This window comes from Spinacia oleracea, chromosome 1, assembly GCF_020520425.1.
Source record: "Spinacia oleracea cultivar Varoflay chromosome 1, BTI_SOV_V1, whole genome shotgun sequence".
Taxonomy (NCBI): Eukaryota; Viridiplantae; Streptophyta; class Magnoliopsida; order Caryophyllales; family Amaranthaceae; genus Spinacia; species Spinacia oleracea.
Window position 1 is genome coordinate 74,464,965 of NC_079487.1, and position 22,946 is coordinate 74,487,910.

Below are 22,946 nucleotides of genomic sequence, written 5' to 3' on the forward strand. Positions count from 1 at the left end.
ATAAGCTTGATCCTAAATCTAAGAAAAGTACTTTCATTGGATATGGTGGGGATGAGTTTGGATACCGCATCTGGGATGATGAAAACAAAAAGGTGATCCGTACTAGAGATGTGATTTTCAATGAAAGAGTTATGTACAAGGATAGACACAAAACTGACGCTAGCGACTTAGTACAGAGTGGGCCGATGTTTGTTGATGAAGATTATGTCCCGGATAGTACAATGACAAAGTCAATTGTAAGGGAACCTCAACAAGATGAATCCGTTGGACAAATCACTATGCCACAGTCCAACATGCCACAATCTTCTAGTCCAGTACCAATATTGAGGAGGACTACTCGTCCACATGTGCCAAACAAAAAAATATATAAATTATCTGTTATTGACTAATGAGGGAGAGCCTGAATGCTATAATATAATGAAGCATGTCAGACCAGTGATGCTAACAAGTGGGAGCTTGCAATGAAAGATGAGATGCAATCTTTGATCTCAAATCAGACATGGGAACTAATTGAGTTACCCATAGGTAAGAAAGCTCTTCACAATAAATGGGTATATCAAGTAAAAAAGGAGCATGATGGTTCCAAGAGATACAAAGCTCAATTAGTAGTCAAAGGATTCCAACAGAAAGAAGGAATTAACTACAATGAGATTTTTGCACCTGTTGTGAAACTCTATACCATCAGAACAGTGTTGAGTATTGTTGCCATTGAAGATCTTCATCTTGAGTAATTAGATGTGAAGACTGCATTTCTTCATGGGGATCTGGATGAAGAGATATATATGCATCAACCAGAAGGCTTCTTAGAAAGTAAGAAAGAAAATATGGTGTGCAAACTTAAGAAAAGTTTGTATGGCCTAAAACAAGCCCCGAGACAGTGGTACAAAAGGTTTGATAACTTTATGCACAAGGAAGATTTTCAGAAGTGCAACGCTGATCACTGTTGCTACATCAAGAGATATCAATCCAGTTATATCATCTTACTATTTTATGTCGATGATATGCTCGTAGCAGGTTCAAATATGGATGATATAAGAAGGTTGAAGCAACAATTGTCAAAGGAGTTTGACATGAAGGACTTAGGTCCAGCAAAGAAGATTCTTGGAATGCAAATTACAAGAGATAAGCATAAAGGTACTTTGCAATTATCTCAATCAGAGTACATCAAACGTGTTTTGCGGAGATTCAATATGAGTGACTCCAAGCCAGTTAGCACACCCTAGGCAAGTCACTTTCGGTTATCCAAGGATCAGTGCCCTCAGACGGAGGAAGATAAAGATTATATGGCTAAGGTTCCTTATGCCTCAGCCATTGGGAGTTTGATGTACGCAATGGTTTGTACAAGGCCAGATATTGGACATGCAGTGGGAGTTGTTAGCAGGTTTATGTCAAATCCAGGAAAAGTTCATTGGGAAGCAGTGAAATGGATTTTGAGGTATCTACGAGGTACCACAGATAAGTGTTTGTACTTTGGTAAAGGTGAATTAAAAGTACAAGGTTATGTAGATTGCGACTTTGGAGGTGAAGTCGACAATAGAAATAGCACCACCGGCTATATATTCACAGTTGGAAATACAACGGCTAGTTGGATCGCAGTTACAGAAGATTGTTGCTTTATCCACTACAGAGGCTGAATATGTAGCAGTAACTGAAGCCAGTAAAGAGATGATATAGCTTCAAGTTTTGTTAACTGAGTTGGGATTCAAGAAGGAGAATAATGTTTTATATAGTGATAGTCAGAGTGCGATACACTTGGCAAAGAATTCAGCATTCCATTCTCGAACAAAGCATATTGGTCTTCGATATCATTTTATTCGATCTTTACTAGAGGATGAAGTGTTAAAATTGGAGAAAATTCAAGGAATTAAGAATCCGGCAGATATGTTAACAAAGACGGTGACTATTGACAAACTGAAGTTGTGTTCAACTTTAGTTGGCCTACATGAGTGACATATGAGAAAGTTGTGTTGCATGAGTAAGGTGTGAAGACAGATTAAAATCAGTCTTCAAGTGGGAGATTGTTAGATGATTAATAATCATCAATTATATTTAGCTAAAAATAAATTAGTAAATCAACATAATCCTTTGAAAATTTAGAAAGCTTAAAATATTCAAAGGAAGATATCAATTTGCTAAATTTAGATAACCACTTTTAGCAAGTCTGAAAACTTTATATATGAAGTTTGAAATCATATATTACATCATCCCAAAAAGAAAATAAAACATAAGCTTAGAGGGAGAGAAAAGCTTTGAAAGAATTTAGAGAAAATTCTTTTGTGTAATTGGGGTTTGTAGTGTTGTAAACACTTGTTGTTTTTATCATATTCGGTATAAATTTTGCAGCATAGTTAGAGATAAAACTATTTGTCAATTTATTTGTGTTATTTCTACTAAAGTTTTATTCCCAATAATCTAATTCTAAAGGAAATTTGCATATTATTTCCTAACAATCTTATCTGACGGTTTTTTGTAACTGTAAAAACTAATCTAACGGTTATTCTTTCCTCTCTCTATAAATATACAAGCCCTTTGAAGGCCATGTTTCAAATCATATCTTCATTTTCATTTCTTCATTTTCTATGCACTTAACCATGTATCCGACGCCTGCATACCCAAAAACATGTCCCAATCACCACTACCGTTTTGATTTCACTGCCCAACACAAAGCTGCACGCAAACCCCAACTTGTACAAAATTTGAGTTGGATCTGCATGAGAAATATGGCAACGCAAGAGTGGAACCTGACCAAATTGGACCGGCAGCCCTTGCCGGCGTCGATAGCTTAGCGGGAGATGCTGATCTGATGGGTATCATATGGTCTAAGATGGATAAACCTACGAGGGCTAATTCGGTGCTCGCATGTAAGAAGTGGGAGATGGAACTAATCAACGAGTACTACCTCCCGAACTTTGATTGGAAATTTGCGGAGAGAGTCCGTACGGTTAACTTCACGTACTACGAGATACTTGAGTACAAGGAAACTAATGGAACTTACACCCGCATCAAGTACATGTGCGTGTGTGATCTATTTGCAGAAGTCCACAACGCGTTCCATCTAAGGCAAGAGCGTGAAGCATTGCTTAATGCACCAAGTGACATTGACTTCAACAACTTTGACGCATCCACGGACAACCGGAACTACAATTGGAGGATTCAGTGCGGTGGAATGTAATGTGCGGGAGAAGGTATTGTTCTAGTATGTACTTTAAGTTGTGTTGATTGACTTTAGGATGTTATATGTAGTAGCAATCAAATGTGTTATTTATGTTGTCTTAAGTGTGTGGATTGTATTATTTTCTAGTGTGTCTTAGTTGTAGTTAGTGTGTTGGCGTTGTGATCTTGGGTCCTCTTAGATTTATGTTATGTGCTCTATTCGATTGTGTTATGTGCGCTTGATTGTAATGCATTTTATAAATAGTATTTGATTTGCCTTCTTAGTCGTCCTCTTGATTTTCCATACCATTAATGATATTCTTCGACAAAATACCGCACAACTGTATTAAAGGGGAAACGTTAACTAAAACGGAAATTTAGATATATCTTAATAACATAGCCTTCAATTTTTATCGACCAAAGTTGTTAGTACAACATTACCATATCCTACGTTTGGTGTAACCAACTTCAAAATATAAGCAGAAGCCTAGTTTTGGAACAACCAAACGACGTAATAAATAGAACAAAATTACAAATACTAGGTGTTTGGTACCAAAATTAAAAATACTAGGTGTTTGGTACTCTTGTAAGTGCAAGAACGGACGACATTAAGAACCAAATACTATCAAATTTCTTCAATGGCATCGCTGTTTGAACTATCAAACTCATCCGCTGAATCAGGGTGATAGTAGACCATGTCTTCATCGTAATAGTATTGCTTAGAACCTCTCCAGGCGAAAGCCAGATCCATCTTCTTATCGTAATCTTCAGGGTAGTTATGCGTGAGTAAAATGGATTTTTTAGCAGTAAATCCAATTCATTAATCGTCTCCATCCCTTTTGGATCTATCATTTCATTCTTGAACTTCAAGTACTTGCTTTCATCGTAAGATAAGTAGTAAAACAGGTCAACGTTACCGAAATTAATCCAGTCGAAGGTGGTTTCCCTTTCTTTGAAACCCATGTATTTCAGGCCAAGCAATAGTAGGCCGAATGGACCAGATTCTGCCTCGTGGACCTGTAACCTATCATTTACCTCATCTAACCACCCTTTTAAGGGCTTGAACATCTCAAATAATTTAACAAGGTACCGGTAGAATAGTTCGTTTTCCATGCACTTGCGGAGGATTTAATTTTTTTCAGTTTGTTCAAATTAAAACTAAAAGCCATCTTACAAGACTCCAGTAAATAATATAAAAAGCAGTAAGCCTCCTTCCTGAAGCGACGTGCACTAACTATCTTTAGAGGTGTGAGGTACGACCATTTAGGGTTGATGAAGTATATTCCACCTATGGCCTCGTCACCGTTCCTACACACAACAGACAAAAGGTGGGGGAAGACAAGGCTTTCAGCCCTTTTACGTACCGTGTGGATGCCAACAACATCCTTTATGTCGTATTGTCCGGACTCACCCATTGTCTCTAACACTTCGTCACTATTTATGGCCTTAGCCTTTCCCTTAATTCTCCCTAGCAGTGTACCTCCTTGTCCTTGGTGTATCTCCCTCTTCCAGCTGCTTCCCCTTTCCCTTGGTGTCGTTTTGTTTAGTACTACAAGACAGGTCGACAGTGACACAGACAGTGAGAAAGATATCTTAAATAGTACTCGATCTACAATAGAAAGGTACGGCTGGTAACAAGAAACTGTACTAAACACATTACATTTTACCCCCAATAGTGTAATGTAAACAATTATCCACTAACCCGTAGTCCGTATTTGGCATGCCACAATATAAAGAACCCTAGTGAAAAATAATAATTTCTTAAACAATCAGAACTTACCTGTTGTTTGGCTTACGAGTAGGACCACCGCTCATGACTACTAATTGTTTGGAGGCAAGTTTGAGAGGAAGGAAGCAAAGAATTAAAACCTACGAAATGCTCATTATATTTATAAAAGTACAGAATAAGGATTGCCTGAATGAATGCTAACCTATTCTGGTGGTTGGGGTTAATGTGCAAGTATAACATTAAAAAATGGTAGTTGGCGTAAGTGAACATTATTAACTCCACATAACTTTTACACTAATATCTTTAGCCTAGTATACAAATATCTGTAGAAAGAACATGAAGTTTTTGGGAAAAAATAATATATTTGTTTTATGGACAAATGCATCAACTCTATACCGTCCACACCAACGTCTAAAATTTAAGTTGCCCTATTTTTATTGCGCCATCATAGAAGATTACCTTCACCTCCATCCCCACCGTAAACCCCAACACATCCCACTACAGTTTATCCAATCACAATGCCAAAATCTCCTACCCAAAACGTTTTAAAACAGTGTGTTAGCAATGAAACCTCACCAACCAGGAACCTTCTATACCATCCCCGGGAGGCGATGTACTTTTCACCGGCTACGGGTACGCGATTTGAGTTGGATATAAATCGGATTTTTTATTTTCAGACCTATGACGAGATCATAGGGGAAGAGGAGTGGGACCCCATTGACAGAGACACCATCGTACAGGCAATTTTTTCTAAATCATCGGACAGAGATGGGTTCCCAGGTACGTTCATGCTCACGGTTAACAATCGTGTATTACCATTCCACCTCCCAACTCCCGAAGACTCAGCTGGACGTATTCCAGATGTCTTGGTAGCATACATAGAGTGGGAAGCTAGGAGTTGGGCCGAGTTCGAGTCCTTTGATATAATCCCTTATAATTACCTACCTTTTATTGACCCCATCCCAGTACTACATATTGACCAAACACCGGTGTATACTGTACCAATCAAAAAGACCACTATATTCCTTGGTGCATACACGGATGGATTTCATGTAATGAAAAATTCTAACTACATTCATTCCATTGACTTTGATGTTTTCTACCGCGAAGGCAACCCATGTAAAAAGGGTTACCACCACATTCAGTTGGGATCTACTGATCAATACGTAGGCCAAACAACACCGACAATGCTGTCAAAGGGATTGTTAGTCGTCATTTGGAATGCTAGGGGTGTAATAAGGCCTTCGTTTAAGGAACACTTCTGCCGCATTTTTTCCAAACTAGCCTCAGCCATTCATCATAACAGAGTCCAGAATAAATGAACCTCAACTTCTGCTTATCGCACAAACACTACCTGGAATGTACCAACATGACTTGTTCGAACCCGAAGGTCGAGCCGGGGTGTGGTTATGTTTTGATGTGTTACTCACGTCCAGCCTTCGATCACTTATCGGCATCATCCCTTTTCCACACAGGAAGCACCACCCAACCAGCTTGCATCGTTACATTTTCATGTAAGTGTCATTTTTGTTTCATCACCAGTACTGTAGGGGGTTTTTTTGTGCAAAACTTGTTTCCCGTTCTACAAGAGGGGCGGTTCTTTAGAAAATCGTAGAATTTTTGTACCTCGAAGGAGTCGCCACCAAACATTGTTTAAAGTCTCGTTTGGAAAGACCGCAAATGACTTTATTTTGGATAAGGCCTTGAATCCTTGAAACGGATGGGTGAGATCCGGGCACGGGACAAAAATGCTAATTCCGCGAGCTTTAGAAATATTCAAGTACGTTGGCAAAACATTTTTTCGAAAATATACCCTAGATTAGACTATGTGGGTTTGAATTTAGAGAAAATAGAATCTCTAATTGTATGGTGGTCACTTTGCTTTAAAGATTGATTTAAGGAACCTAAGGCCGGTTTGTCCAAAAATATCTTCGTTAAGCATGATGTAACCTTTGTATTTTGTTGTATTTAGCATGTGCGGTGATGAAAGCAATAAAGAAAATAAAGCAACATCACAATACTAAATAAAGTGCGGAATTAGTAAATACAAGACCCCCTAGAAAAGGACTAGGGAGTAGGTCCACATTGCCTAGAAATGGACTAGGCAAGTAAAGATGCGGAATTGAAAGTGCGGAATGGAAATTGCGGTATTGAAAGTGCGGAATGGAAATTGCGGTATTGAAATTGCGGTATTGAAATTGCGGTATTGAAAGTGCAATATTGAAATTGCGGTATTGAAAGGTGCGATATTGAAATTTGTACTTGAGCACTTGAGATTCGAACGCCAAGTGGCTCCTTAAAAATAAGTGCGCCCGACACGAATTCAAAGCCAAAAATCTCAACTTGGGAGAGGTTGCTCAACCCAAATATCCTAGATTTTGCATGTTAAACTTGAACTTGAAAGCTTGAATATTGAAGTTTTGAACTTGAAATAACTTGAAATTTGAACTTGAAAGGATCCTAGTTTAGGGAAATAACCATGAACAACCCTAAACATGGTGGGATCTTGAAAATGGAAAACTTGTACTTATATATTGAAAAATGGAGTTTTGAATCTCAAAAGACTAAACCTTTAAATGTTTAAAGGTGTCATCTTTGATTACCCCATGTTTGAAGGTGATTCTAGTCCAAGAGGTGATTGTAAACAACTTGGATATCCTTGAATCTTGAAAATTTGTATTTTGTATTTCGAAAAAGTTTGTATTTTTGGAAAACATGTATGATTGTTGCAAGTGGTGTTTTTTAATGATTAAAAACACCAACTTGCTAATCATTTAGAAATCAAAGCAACATAGTTGATTAGAATGGGATTCGGATTTACCTAGTTAGGTTTAGTCAAGAGCTCCCAATTGCTTTTGAATTTAGGAATTTTGTGTGTGTTTTTGAGGATTTTTTGAGTTGTATTTTGAGGCGTAATGTCAAAATTACGACCTTGTATTGTTGTTCTCCTCCTCATTATGCTGAAAATGGGGGGTATTTATAGGGGGAATGGGTGCAAGGCGCCAGCACACGCCAGAGCAAGGCGTTGGACCAGCGCTGGGCGCTGGTGACGTGGCTTGAATGCCGCCAAAGCAAGGACGGGGAATCCGTCCTTGTTTCGTCTTGTAGTGTTGTACCTGTTGTACGAATCTTACTAGGTTTGGCGTTTTATATTTTCTTGGAGGTTAGGGCATCATTTAGCGTCTAAAAACAAGCCTTTCTCGGGTTTTGAATTCCGGTTTTACGGGAAGGGGCCCGGCATGCTCGGTTTTGTGGGTCGGCGCCCGAATTTGACTTGCCTTAAATGATTTTGAGTGGAAAAGGCCTAGTAAAACCAATGGGATGGTCTACTAGATGAGTTTGTACTTGGATTTTGAAATTGGATTTGGAAAGTTGTATTTTGTACTGAGAACCGAAAGGGGAACGGTCTCGGGGGTTAGATTTTGGATCTTGAATTTTGGAAGCATTCTTAGCAATTGGGATTTCCTCCTGGAGTTATTCCAATCACCTATTAAGGATAATGGTATCGTCATCATCCCAAAGGGGAGACACAAATTAGGTGTCTACAGAAGCCCCCACTTTGACTGAGCGTTCGGTTAGGAAAGCGCAAGTCAAAGTATTTCGAAAGGGACGGAGAATGATCAAGATGTTCTACAATCGAGACCACTCTTTGTACGCCAGTACCTGCATAAAACAGGCGTTAGAAAAAAGGATAGAGTCTACCTCGGTGCGGTTGGCGATGACTCCGGTTTGTACTTGTATTTTTCCGCCTTCAGTTCAGGACGGAGCTTGGCATCGAAAATTTTGAATCTTGAATTTTTTGAATCTTGAATTTTTGAATACCCGGAGTTAATCCATTGGGGATGTGCTTTGCTGGGGATAAGAGCTTTTTGCTGGCCCTTAAAATTTGGAATTTCGACTGACTTTTCCGAAGCTTGGTTCCGTTGGGAGTTGAATGCCTGAGTCGTTGTATTTTTTGGACTTTGTATTCTTGAAATATGCATCTGTTTGTACTTGGAGATACAGGTGTATACCCATATTTTTGATGGATGGCCTGATGCGATGTTTGATGCTTGGTGCGGATGACCGTAGCAGCAAAGGACGTGCAATCAGCACGGGAGACCGTGCGTTGAAGATTCGCACATGCAAGGGGGGCAGCGCTGGGCGCTGGGGCTGCGTGTGGCGCGGGGCTGCACTATATAAGTGCCCCTTGCCGTGCCATTTTGAGGAGCAACATCTTGCTTTCTTGCTCTCTTTCTCTCTCAAAGGTCGAATTCTCTTCCCTTGGTCTTGTTCTTGCCTTATCCATGTAAGTATTTCATGTTTTTGCTTATCAAATAACTCTAGGATTGCATGTAGTTTTGATTTTCTCGTACTTTGAAATGATGCTTGTATGCTTAAGCTTTTTGAATCTTGTAGAAGACTGTTTGATAGCCACTTGAACTTGAACTGTTGGAACTTGTAGTTTTGAATTTTTGAAAGTTTTCTTGAATGTATATTTTTTGTATCGGCTTTCGGCATGGATAGCCTAGGCGTTGTTGTGGAATTTGTATACCTGCTTTGGCATGGATAGCCTAGGCGTTGGTGTTTGAACTTGTATACCTACTTTGGGGTGGGTAGCCTAGACGTTGGTGTTGAACTTGTATACCTGCTTTGGCATGGGTAGCCTAGGCGCTGGTGTTGAACTTGTACCTTGAACTAGAGGTCCACTAGGGATTCGTCTTGAATTTTTTGACTTTGTTTAGGCTAGTATAGGATAGCCCCCAATTTAGAATTTTGATACCTTGTACTCCACTTGATTTAGTATGCCTCATCACACTCAGAGAAAGCTCGCCGAATCGTCGATAGTTCGAGCTGCTGAGGAGGACGCTTCGGATGATGAAGCGGCTGCAATAAACGCGCCCAACGGGGGTATGGTTCCCCGGGATGCGCCTACTTTTAGTGGTACTGGTTGGAGCCCTTCCGACCTGGTGTTTCGGCCGGAGTGGCACTTGTCTCAGCGGCCTCGCGCTGGCATGGTGAGTCTTGTATTGTGCTTTGTATTTGTATCTTGTATTTGTATAGGTTTGGAATTAACTCGTTCACCTGTAGGCCGATGGAAAGCCGTTTCGTACTTTCTGGTCCTTGGTGGAGGTTCAGAGGGCTTTTAAAGCTCTTCGTGCTGATGAGGAGGCCATGGAGATTTGGTCGCAGACGGGCCTGGCCGACTTTTGGCGTACCATTGGAGGCTCTTCAAGGAGAATGGGGATCAAGCCCCGACTGTGGGCTTTGTTGGAGCGGTGGTGGGATACCACCAACACTTTCCACATGGCGTGGGGGGAGATCACCATTACCCCCTTTGAGTTTGCTATGATCACGGGTCTTCCTTTTTCTCAGAGGAATGTGACCTTTGATCAGGAGCTGACGTGGCCCTCTGCCGCTGCCAGGGACTTGCTTGGCCCTGTTGTTGACTTGTCAGATGACGATGCCCATGCTTCTGTGACTGTGATCGTGAAGGCTATCTGCGGTGTGGGTGTATCCGCGAAGCAGAGGGTTAGGCTCTTTCTCCTAGCCTTGGTGAGCAGAGTGATGGTCCCGAGTAGGAACAGTCGAGTGCACATCCGGTTCCTGTCCGTTCTGAGGGACTTGAGAGTTGTTTCGAGCTATAACTGGGGTGGCTTGGCATATAGCCACCTTTTGTATGAGATGAAGCAGGCTTCCCGGACTGCGGTGGGGAGTGACCCGAGCATGGCTGCTTTGTGGAGTGTGCTGGAGGTACTTAAGACTGTACTTTGTACTTGTATGCTTGTATTTGAACTTGACTGATGTTTTGCTTGCTTCTTGAAAGATTTGGATACATGAGCACTTTCCGACTTTGGCGCCGGATCATACTAAAGATGCGGCTTACCCGTATGCTGCCTCTTGGATAGGAGCGGTGCGCTGCAGTGTGCCTCTGGCGGCCTCTCGCAAAGCTTGGAGAGTCCTACCTGCTGACGAGGTAATATTCTTGTACTGTTGTGCCCTCCTTGTATTTGTATTTGTGTTGCTGCCTAAGTTGTCTGTTTTGCAGGTGGTATGACGTCCTTTTGCCAACGCGCTTATACCTGCCTTGGCTGCACGTGCCCATTTCCTGTCTGGGCGGCGGGTTTTGCTTCCAGGGGTGTACCGCCATATGTGGTACCTAGGGGAGAGAGTGTCCCCTAAGCACAATTCGGGGGAGAGACTTATCCCCAAGGACCCACCAAGGTCCATGCTGGCGTTGGATGAAGAGTTGGCCCGGCTCTATGTGGAGGCTAGGGGCGATGCTGTTTGCCGCTCTTGGAGGGATTTTGTACACAGGAAGGGGAGCTATGGCGACTTCCTGAGGAGGCTGGCTCCACCAGTACGCTTCGTACTGCCGGTGAGCTTTGAACCTTGTATTCTTGTATTCTTATATTTATTGGATGATTGTATGATTGTATATAGGAGGAGGAGGTTGATCATGAGGACATTCCCCATGCTGATAGGATCCTCCGCTATGAGAACTCGGACGGGGAAGAGGTGGTGGAGACCATCCCTTTTGCTTCTCCTCCGCACCGAAAATCATATGATGATGTACCTGAGCATTATGCCGCTGTAAGTAATGTTTCATTTTTTGAAACTGTTCGTAATCTTGTACTGGGGAATTGATCTTGGATTTTGTATGCAGGCGCCTCGGGCGAGAGTGCATCACTGGATGCTCTTGCTTGATTCTTGGAAGAGGCATTGTGCCAAGCTAACCCGGAAGCTTTCAGGCCGGGACAGAGAGGTGTCTTTCTTGATCTTGAAATTTATATTCTGGAAATTTGAACTTGGATGTTAATTCTTGAAATTGAATTTTGTATAGGAGCGCCGTCGAGACTGTAGAGGATCCGTTGACAGAGAACCCCAGGCGGAGACGTCCTTGAGGCAGGAGGGGCCGAGCTTGGATCTGGGACAGGGGTCCGGTGCTGGTGCTCATCAGAGGCATTCTGATGCTGAGCAGGGAGCTTCCCCTTTTGTACATGTTGATCCCACCAGGCATTCATTTGGAGGTGCAGGCGGTTCACGGCCCTTTGTTTCTTCCCCTGGTTACTATTTTGGAGGAAGTGGTTCTCAGCCTTGGGGTGCAGATTCCTGGGCTTACTATATGCAGAGATGGAGAGGATGCGCCAGGCTCAGATGTTTGGGTCGTACCAGTATATGCCAATGCCGTCGCCGTATCAGTATTCCTCTCCTCAGCAGGGAGTTCATCCTACCACTGGCACACTTCGTATCCCGGAGAAGGATCCTAGTACCCCTGGGACGGAGCTTGATCAGGAGCTGGAGCGCCTCAGGAGGCGAAACAGGGACAAGGCACCTGTGGTTGACATCACTGCTGGTGACGACTCGGACTGACCCTGCATGGTAACGAGTTCCAGCTTGCCTGGGTTGATTTTGTATAGGTTGTATTGTATTGTATTTGTATGGATTGAAACTTGGATTTTTGTATGGTTTGTATAGCTTTGAAATTTGAATTGGTTTGCAAAATTTGAAGATTGGTTTTTTGTATGCTTGAATGTTCGGAACTGTATGCGTTGTGTGTGCTTTGAAATTTGTGGCTAGATGCATGCATGAGAAATTTGCCAAAAAAATTTGAAAAAATTTGCCTCATTTTTTCGGGTGTATATACCCACTATAAGCCCCCACTTTGACTGAGGTTTTTTGGTTAGGAAAAGTGCAAGTCAAAGTATATTCAACTCTTGCTATGCATATGCAGACTCGACTTAGGACGCCGATCTAGGACTAGGATGCTTGAATTTTGAAATGACCCGAAATCTGCCCGAAGCGTTGATCCGGACTGCTTGAAGTTGCGCGGTTTGCGGCTTTGGAATCTTGAATAATGGAGGTTGTACTCTTCTATCCGAAACACTAAAGAGTGTGTACTCGGAGTCATAAGAGAGGACGGTGGCCTCGTCCATAGATGCATGCCCCTGCGCCTGGCGCAGGCTTGGCGTCTGACGCTCGTGGGCTGTCGTGCAAGCCGACTCTTGTATAAATAGGGAGCTTGTTGGATCATTTCTTGCATCAATCCTTCCCTGCTATCATTGCATACTGCTTCCTCTCGAAACGAAAAGAATATATGGTTGTGTCCTTTGAGAGTGCCTTGAACTCGTGGCTTGGTTCACTAGGCAAATTGGAGAAAAGGGAGCTTGATGGCATGCATCTTGGGGTGCTCGTCTCTTTCCGGTTTGTAAAATTGGATTTGCACTTCATTCTTGCTGCTCTGGAGGCTTGGGACCCGAATCATCATGTCTTCCGTTTTGGAAATAATGAGGTATGTCCCCTCCCTGAGGAATTTAGTGCTATATTGGGGTGGCCCATCATGCTGGAGCCATGCATGCCCAGTGTTGAAGAACACTTTTTCTTGAGTTTTGAAAGGTATTTGGGCTTGAAGCCCCCACTTTTGAGTGCTGTTGTATATGGAAGAGGGGTGGATTTGTCCCTCTTTGTCACCTACTTTGCTGGGCTTGATGTTCCCAAAGTATTCCGCCTAAGACCCTTGAGTTTTTGTATATTCGCTCGCTTTCTCTTTTCGAAACAGGGGTTTGGCAATGATGATGCCTCCCTAATAGAAATTGTAGAGCAGTTTGCTAATGGTCGGGACCCAATGCCGCTTGTGATTGGCAAAACATTGACGGGCCTTGATATGCTGAAGTCGGACCCCTCTTCCTTGCCATCGGGAAGTCTGGTGTTACTCCAAGTAAGGATCTGGAGCTCTCTTGTATGTTGAATTTGTACTTGTATTTGAATTTTGAATGTCGAATTTTGAAATGCACTTCTTGTATACTCCCCAAGGTTTGGCTTATGGAGATGCTTATGTCAGTGGCACCACCGGAGAACATGGCGAGCTATAATAGAAAAGGATTCACTGTGCGGCCCATGCTGCATGGCCGGCTTTCATTGGATGAGTGGCGGTGCGCACTCTCTGGGATTGAATCTTGCATAAGGTGGGTAGTTCCTTGGTAGGGAATTGCTGCTATGAGACATGCCCCTGGTTCTACTGCTTTGAGGGTGCCAAGCCTCACAATGCTGGTCTTCTACTCGCCTGCTCGAGTGATGAGACAATATGGCTTGAAACAGGAGATCCCGGACTGTACTGAAGAGAACCCGAAACCTGTTGTGCTGAATGTGAGTCGGTTTGAAGTTTGGAGGCGGTATTGGGTTGCCAAACCATTCTTGAGTATCCATTTCCCACCTAAGTCAGTTACTCTGTCTACGGGGTATATTGTATGGATGAGAGGCCTAAGCCAGAGGGACATTTCTTTCTCCGGACCAGCTAGAGTCCGAGGTTCTAGAGCTAGACGTCCTGCATCAACTGACTATGAGGAAGGTGACGGGAGTGTGGCCCATCTGGTGCTTGACCGTTCGGAATCCATGGGAGGTTCGTCGTCCTCCCGTCTTGGAAGGCTTGCAAGTTCCTTCTCCCGCCGCTTGGGCAAAGGGAAGATTGATGATTGATTGCGGGAGGAGTTAGGGGATAGTACTCAAGGTGCCAAGACTCTAGAGCATAGTCGCCCGACCCTAGATCTTTGTACGCTAAATGTGTTTGGAATGAATTGTGTTTGGAATGTGTTTAGAAGATGTGCTTAGGAAGTGAAAAGGCTTTTGAACTTTGCTTCACTTGATCCTGACTTTGTATTTGAATTAGCTTTGAAGGCCTTAGGGCCAAATAAAGAGTTATTGTGTTAAATTCCGCTTGAACATGCTTTGCTTTGAATTGGCACATTTGGAACAAAAACAACAATTTTGAATTTTGAATTTTGACTTGATTTGATTTTTAGGATCCCCTTAATTGAGGAAATTTTGAATTTTTTTGTATTAAAGTGTTCGGGCCTCGAAATGAGGTTGCCTACGTGTCCCGTTAGGGAATCAGGCCGGGCGTAGTTCTGACTACCTTACAGGACTTGAATTTGAACATGGAACTTAGACATAGAACTTCTTGAGTTGATCGGTTAGAGATCTGAATTCTGTTCCGTCGATGTCTGTTAGTTCGACTGCTCCCCCGGAGAGGACTTTCTTGACAATGTACGGGCCTGCCCAGTTGGGTTTGAATTTTCCCCTTGGGTCCATGGTGCTTTTGCGAAGGGCTTTCAGGACAAGCTCGCCTTCCTTGATGTTTCGGGTTCTGACCCTTTTGTTGAAATGTCTGGCCACTCGGCGCTGATAGACTTGTACATGATGAGCAGCTTGAAGTCGTCGCTCATCGAGCATGACTAGTTCGTCATATCTGGCTTGTACCCATGCAGCTTCTGGGATTTTGCTTTCGAGGACTATCCTTAGAGAAGGTATCTCTAGCTCGATAGGTTGTACTGCTTCCATTCCATAGACCAATGAGAACGGAGTTGCACCAGTTGAAGTGCGAATTGAAGTTCGATATCCCCACAATGAGAAATGCAGCTTTTGGGGCCAGTCCTTGTAATTGGTAGTCATTTTCATGATGATGGTCTTGACATTCTTGTTGGCTGCTTCGACTGCCCCATTGGTTTGTGGGCGATAAGGTGAAGAGCGATGATGTTGAATCTTGTACTCGGTGAATAGATCTTCACACTCTCCTTGGAAATAGGTTCCCTGGTCACTGATGAACTCGTGAGGAATGTCGTATCTGCATATGATGTTTTCTTATATGAACTGGGCCACTTGCTTGGAACCCAATACTTTGAATGACCTGGCCTCGACCCATTTTGTGAAATAGTCTATGGCGACCAATATAAACTCATGACCCCCGGTGCCTGTTGGAGTGACTTTGCCGATGACGTCGATACCCCAGACTGAGAACGGCCACGGTGATGATTGAGAGTATAGCAGTGATGGAGGAATGTGCTTCAGATTCGCACACTTTTGACATGTAGGACATTTCTTGACAAAGAAGTAGCAGTCCCGTTCGAGGGTAGTCCAATAGTATCGAGCCCTGATGATCTTGAGGGCTAGCATTTTCCCATTCATGTGGGTTACACAGACTCCAGCATGTATGTCGTCCATGACTCTTTGAGCTTCGTGCTTGTCAACACATCGGAGGTTAGGACCGCCAAGGGACCTTTTGTATAGAATGCCGCCTTCCATGACGAAGTTGGCTGATTGTAGTCGTAGAGCCCTTTAATTTTTGCTTGAAAAGTGCGCGGGGTACTCTAAATTTTGTAGATACCTTTGAATGTATGTAAACCAAGGCTCATCTTTGTCTTGCTCGACGTTGTCAATAGCATGGACATATGCTGCTTCTTGACGTGTTTCAATTGTAAGTGGCATTTCAGCCATGTCGCTTGGAATGTTGATCATTGAAGCCAGTTTTGCCAGTGCATCGGCGAATTGATTCTCCTCTCTCGGGAGGTATGTATAGCGAAGCTCTTCTATTTGTTCAGACAGCTGTTCGATATAGGACTGGTATGGAGCTAAGCCCTCGCTTCTTACTTTCCATTTGCCGGAAATTTAATTGATGATTAGGGAGGAATCCCCGTACACTCGAAGTTTCTGGACGCCCAGTGCTAAGACGGCTTCCAGGCCCATGATGCATGCTTCATATTCTGCCGCATTGTTTGTGACGTTGAATTGTAGTTTTGCTGATATCGGGATGTGTGTGCCGTCTGGAGCTACTAGGATTACTCCAACACCACATCCGTTCTGGTTGGAAGCACCATCAAAATTCATTGACCAACTGTCATCACTGGTCATTAAGATTTGCTCGTCGGGTAAGTCGTAATCTTCCTCTTCTGCCTCGACAGGACAGTCGGCTAGGAAATCTGAGACTGTTGAACCCTTGATAGACTTCTATGGAATGTTTTTGAGGTTGAATTCTGCTAGCATGACCAACCATCTGGACAACCGCCCGTTGAGTGCTGGTTTTTCGAATAGATACTTGAGAGGATCCGCTTTGCTGATCACATGTATTGTATGGGAGAGCATGTAGTGCCGTAGTTTCTTTGTGGCCCAAACCAAGGCGATGCTAAGTTTCTCGAGCTGAGTGTATTTGGTCTCGTACTCGATCAGCTTTTTGCTTATGTAGTATACGGCGTTCTCCTTGCCTTCAATTTCCTGGGCAAGCATAGCCCCCACTGCTGAATCGGTCGTTGTGAGGTAGAGCCTGAGGGGAATCCCTGGCATGGCTGGCTTTAGTACTGGTGGGTTGGAAAGGTAGCTCTTGATTATTTTGAATGCATGCTGACAGTCGTCATCCCACACCTTGGGCTCGCTTTTTCGGAGCTTTCGTAATACTGGTTCACAGATCATTGTGAGTCTTGAAATGAACCTGCTGATATATTGTAGTCTGCCGAGAAAACCGCGAATTTTCATTTCATTCGTTGGTGGTTGCATCTCGAGAATTGCTTTGATTTTTGAAGGGTCAGCCTCTATGCCTCGAAAGCTGATAACATATCCGAGTAACTTGCCTGACGTTACCCCGAATGCGCACTTTTGAGGATTGAGCCTCATGTTGTATTGTCTGAGCCTGTTGAAAAACTTTCGAAGTACCGAGGTATGCTCGTGTCGTTATTTGGATTTGACAATCATGTCGTCGACATATACCTCGATCTCCCTGTGAATCATGTCGCTCATGATGGTTGTGGTTGTTCTTTGATAAGTTGCTCCTGCGTTCTTTAGTCCGAACGGCATAACTGTATAGCAATATGTACCCCACTGAGTGATGAAGGTTGTCTTCTCCATGTCTTCCTCTGCCATGGGAATCTGATTGTAGCCTGCATACCCGTCCATAAAAGAGAGTAAGACGTGATTTGCGGTGTTGTCGACCATGATGTCGATGTGAGGCAATGGAAAACCGTCTTTAGGGTTGGCCTGTTAAGATCCTTGTAGTCCACACACATTCGTACTTTGCCATCTTTCTTTGGAACTGGGACGACATTTGCGATCCATTCTGGATATTTTGCTTCTCGAATAAACCCGGCCTCTAGCTGCTCGGAGACCTCTTCTTGAATTTTGAGGGAAACATCCGGTTTCATGCGACGGAGTTTCTGCTTGATGGGTTTTGAACCTGGAATAAGGGGAATTGTATGCTGACCGATGCTTGGATCAACCCCTGGCATATCATGATAGGACCATGCGAAGACGTCTACATACTCTGAAAGTAGCTTGATAAGATCGTCCCGCTCTGCTTGAGAAAGAGTTAAACCAATCTGAACTAGTTTTGAGTCACCGTTGTTAGAAAGGTTGATTTTTTCTGTTTCCTCAATTATGGGCGTCCTGTTTTCATGATTTTTGATAGCTTTTAGAAATTCAAAGTCAGTTTCTTGTAAAGCAAAGTTGTTTGGATTAGGATTGTGTTTTGAATTAGGACTCGAAGAGTAAGTAGAAATTGAAGTGTTATTGAAATCGGCAATCATTCCATCGACTGTTTTGACTTGAAGCTCGGCCTTTAGAGGCTCTTGATTGATGCAAGACTCTAGTTCTAGACATTTAGAATCATTGCTAGACTCGGAAATTGAATGACAGACTCTGGACCTGGACAAAGACACTAATCGTAAAGATAGTTCTCAAGGTATTCCCAGACATTTGTGTCATAATCGTCATAATCATCAAAGACGGGGCTGCATGCACAGACTTTCAGGGCTTGGTCCCAGACTTGATTCCATGTGCTGTAAGGAAATGCGGCGAAGCTGCCCTTACATGAAGTGTTGAGCCCTATGAGGAACATTCTCACCATTTTTTCCCTCTGGCAGCTCGGGCTGAATTGTACGAGCGGAGATTGCCCATCTATGGTAGTATTCTTGAATGCACTCATCCTTTTCTTGGCGTACAGCCGGCTTTTGCTTGATGAGAGCGTCTCGGAAGCTTGAACCTTTGAGGGTGAGGCAGGAAGGGCCATCTAGTATTTCCTCGAACCAAGGCTCTCCGAAAAGTAGGTCGAAGTTAGTAGGCACATCGATTACTAGGAACTCAGCATTGTCGTAATAGGTGTCAAAGGAGAAAATCTAGCTCAAGGACTCCCAAGACTTTGTATGTGACACCCTGGAGTTTGACAGTTTGTTAGGCACTCAGCATGAGATTGTACTCGGAGAACCCTAAAGCCTTCAAGGTGGCGAGTGGACAAATGTTCTCTTGGATGTCAGTGGTTACCCTAGGTTCGGGGATCACCCAGTTTTGAGCACTCGGAAGTAGATGGCAACAGCTTGGAACCATCAGCTCGTAACCTGGCTTGTATATCGTGGAGATCAGATTGCATGGAAACTCCTCTTCTTCATCTTCGGAGTCATAGGAGATGGCGTGTACAGAGGGGGTTTGCTTAGCCCCGGGTGGTAAGGGTAAAGTCTTGTTGTCGACCATGTTCAGGATCAAGTGCTTGAGCTTGTAGCAGTCCTCGATTTCATGACCCTTCCCTTGATGGTATTTGCAATGAGCTGCCGGATCCCAACTCTTACATCTTTTGTCGACTGGAGGATCGCGTGTTGGACCGATTGGTGCTATGAATTGTTTTTCGACCAGCCGATCGAATGCCTCACTGTAAGACATCCCGAGGTTTGTGAAGACTCTTTGTGGTCTGCATTTATAGTTGCGCTGATTAGCATTGCTTTTGAAGTTGTTTGACTTTGGACCTTGAGGAGCCTCTAGGGCGTTAACCTCATGAACTTTGTGTGTTGTCTCAGGTCTCTTTCCCTTCCACTTGTCAGTTTGTGGAGCTGGGGCTGCGGGTGCTTTCATCAGGTCATCCTCTATGTCGACCCCGATGTCGTAGGTTCTCTTGAAGCTTTCCAGGCTTAGGTACTTCATGTGAGCATTGTACTTTGGAAGAAGACCGGCAATGAAAATCTTGACTAATTCTCTCTCGAAGGGCCGGGTCACCATTTGGGATGCCATTTCTCTCCACCGGTTGAGGTAAGTAGTGAAGCCTTCCTGAGGCCCTTGCCTGAGAACTTCCAGTTCTCTTATAGTGGTTTGAAGTTGAATGTTGGGTTGATATTGCTCCATGAATGCTCGAGCAACTGCCTCCCATGTATTTTTTTGATGTTCCTTGAGTGAATAGTACCACTTCTGGCATACAGGTTCCAGAGACATAGGAAATACCACTGGGTATAGCTCGAGTTCGACCCCCTTGATGGCCATTGTAGCTCTGAAATTCTTGAGATGGTACTTGGGATTGTCAATTGATTTGAACTTTGGAATGTCATTGGCGGAGAATTTGTCTGGCAGATTCGCCCTCCCCTTGAGGTTGTCCTCCATTGAGGTATCAAAGTAGTTCTCTTTAGGGGTGTTCATTAGCGGGTACCCGGCTTATCAGGTACCCGAACTAGCGGGTACCCGCATTTGCGGGTACTGAAAAAATCGGCCCATGACCCGACCCGGAAAAACCGGGTACCCGATTAGCGGGTACCCGGTTATTCCGGGTCGGGTCACAGGGTACCCGGTTAATTAAAGTTGTTATATTTTTTTAGTGTTCATGTAGTTATACAGTGTGAACATGGATTAAAGATATCATATAATCTACTAATCTAACAAAAGAAAGGAAAAAAGGCCAAAAAAACACCCCTGATTATTTCAATTGAAAAGGATATGATTATATCAAAACCAAAAAATCTACACTCCTCTACATTTCACTCCATGCTACAAATTAGATTAAACAAATCACATTCACTCCAAGCTACATAAGAACATCTTCTAGATTATAAAAAGTAGAAAAAAAATTAAAAATCAAATCTCATTACTAATTGTAGCCTTTGTGGAATATTAATCGTAATCCTTGCACAAGATCAACAACCTCGTACAGACTGCAACGACGGTGTAGCTAGTGTGGTAAGAGGAGATGTGGTGGCACGAAATGAAGCTTGTGCGGTGGAGCAACAAAGCCTTTGGAGCGATGGATCTGGTTTGAATGTCGCCTTAGAGATTGGTGATGAGTAACAGTGAGTTTCATGGACAAATATTAGTGAGTTTCATGGACAAATATTTGTGTGAGTTGGAATGGAATGAAAGAAGAAGAACGATGTGCGGCTGGAAGAAAGGAAAATGAGTTGAGTAAAGTAGTAAACCCTATACTGACTTTAACTCCTCTTTTTTTAATAACGGGTATTCGGGTACCCGATTTCCAAATAAAACGGCCCATGCCCCGACCCGAATACCCGGCTATTTTTTCGGGTCGGGTACCCGGCCCATTTACTTTTAAAAAAACTGAAAACTACCCGGTTTATTTGTGTCGGGTCACCGGGTTGGCGGGTCGGGTAATGCGGGTCGGGTATTTTTGAACACCCCTAGTTCTCTTGATTGGTAACCTTACTGACAAGACTCTCGATCTTCTTGGTTAAGTCATCAGTGGGCGCAACCTATTCCACGACACCCAATCGGTTGCTTATGCTCTCCACATTGGCACTTAGGCTGGCGAAAGCGGTTAGGAGTTGATCAGAGGCAGACATTTGGATTGTTTCTTGAATGGGACTGGGAGTTTGATTTGTAGGAGATGAACTGGCTGCTCGTTCGATGCCGGCTATGAGGGAAGCTAGGGCTGATGGATTTCTTTTCAACCTCTCTCCTCTTCGACGAACCCACAGGATCTTTGGACTCCTAGTTAGAACATACCAGACGATTTTAGAACTTGGACTTCCCGACACATGATATGATATGCATGCAATGAATGAGACCTAGACTTGACCCTAAGTGCCACTCCGAAGATTCGGGATTTTGGATTTTGTACTTGTATTCGGGATTTGCAACCCGTTGGAAATGTTTGAGAGGAGCGTTCATTCTTTTGTGAAGGTTGACTCTTTGTACTAGAACTTGGAATGTCGAAAAAAAAATATTTCGACCTATTGGAAATTGGACTTATTTGAAGGGAATTTCAACCCGTTCAAGAATTTGGAAATTGGACTTGTACTAGGAAATTGAATTTTGTATTATTTCAAGGGAATTTCAACCCGTCAATATTTTAGGGGAATTTCAACCCATTGGACTTGGAGTATTTGAAGGGAATTTCAACCCAATTGAAAAGGGAATTGACTTTGTATTATTTCAAGGGAATTTCAACCCGTCAATATTTTTGGGGAGTTTCAACCCATTGGATCTGGAATATTTGAAGGGAATTTCAACCCACGGGAGAATTGGAATTTGTATTATTTTAGGGGAGTTTCAACCCGTTGGAAGATTGGACTTGTATTATTTCAGGGGAGTTTCAACCCGTGGATAGAATTTGAACTTGTATTATTTCAGGGGATTTTCAACCCGTTGAATGGAATCTCGAACTTGTATTATTTCTGGGGAGTTTCAACCCGTTGGAAATGTTTTGAATTTTGAATTGGGGAGCAACGGAAAGCAAGATTTCTTTGTAGCTTGAAGATGAATTTGGAATTTGAATTTGGCTTGAAGTTTGAACTTTGAAATGGAAAGGACGCACTTTTGTATATGGAACATGAGGCTTTGTATTTGGAAAATCCGGCATTATGCCGCCGTGGATTTGAAACATTAAATTTAGGAACTTGAAAGTCCGACATTATGCCGCCGTGGACTTGGAACCTTGAAGTATAGGACTTTGAGGTTTGAAATATAGAATAGAAAAGTCGGCATTACGACGGCATGAATTTGGAATTTGAAGCTTGAAATTTGGAAGGTCGAGTTGGAAAGTTGGCATTATGCCGGTATGGGCTCGGATATTTGAACTTGAGACTTTGAGATTGGAATTGGTAACTTTGAGTTTGAGGTTTGAAGACTTGAATGTTTGAAATAGGAAATCCGGCATGACGCCGTTGGATTTGAACTTGAAACTTGAAACTCGAAATTTGAACTAGAAAATCCGGCATTATGGCGCCGTTGGATTTGGATTTGAAAATTGAGGTTCTAGAAAATTCGGATTTGAACTTGAAACTCGAAATTTGGACTAGAAAATCCGGCATTATGGCGCCGTTGGATTTGAATTTTGAAAATTGAGGTTTGGATTTGAAAATTTGGATTGAATTTGAAACTCGAAATTTGGACTAGAAAATCCGGCATTATAACGCCGTTGGATTTGAACTTTGACTTGGAAACTTGAGGTTTGGACTTGAAAATCCGGCATTATGACGCCGTTGGATTGAATTTTGAACTTGGAACTTGGAATTTGGACTTGAAAAATCCGGCATTATGATGCCGTTGGATTGAATTT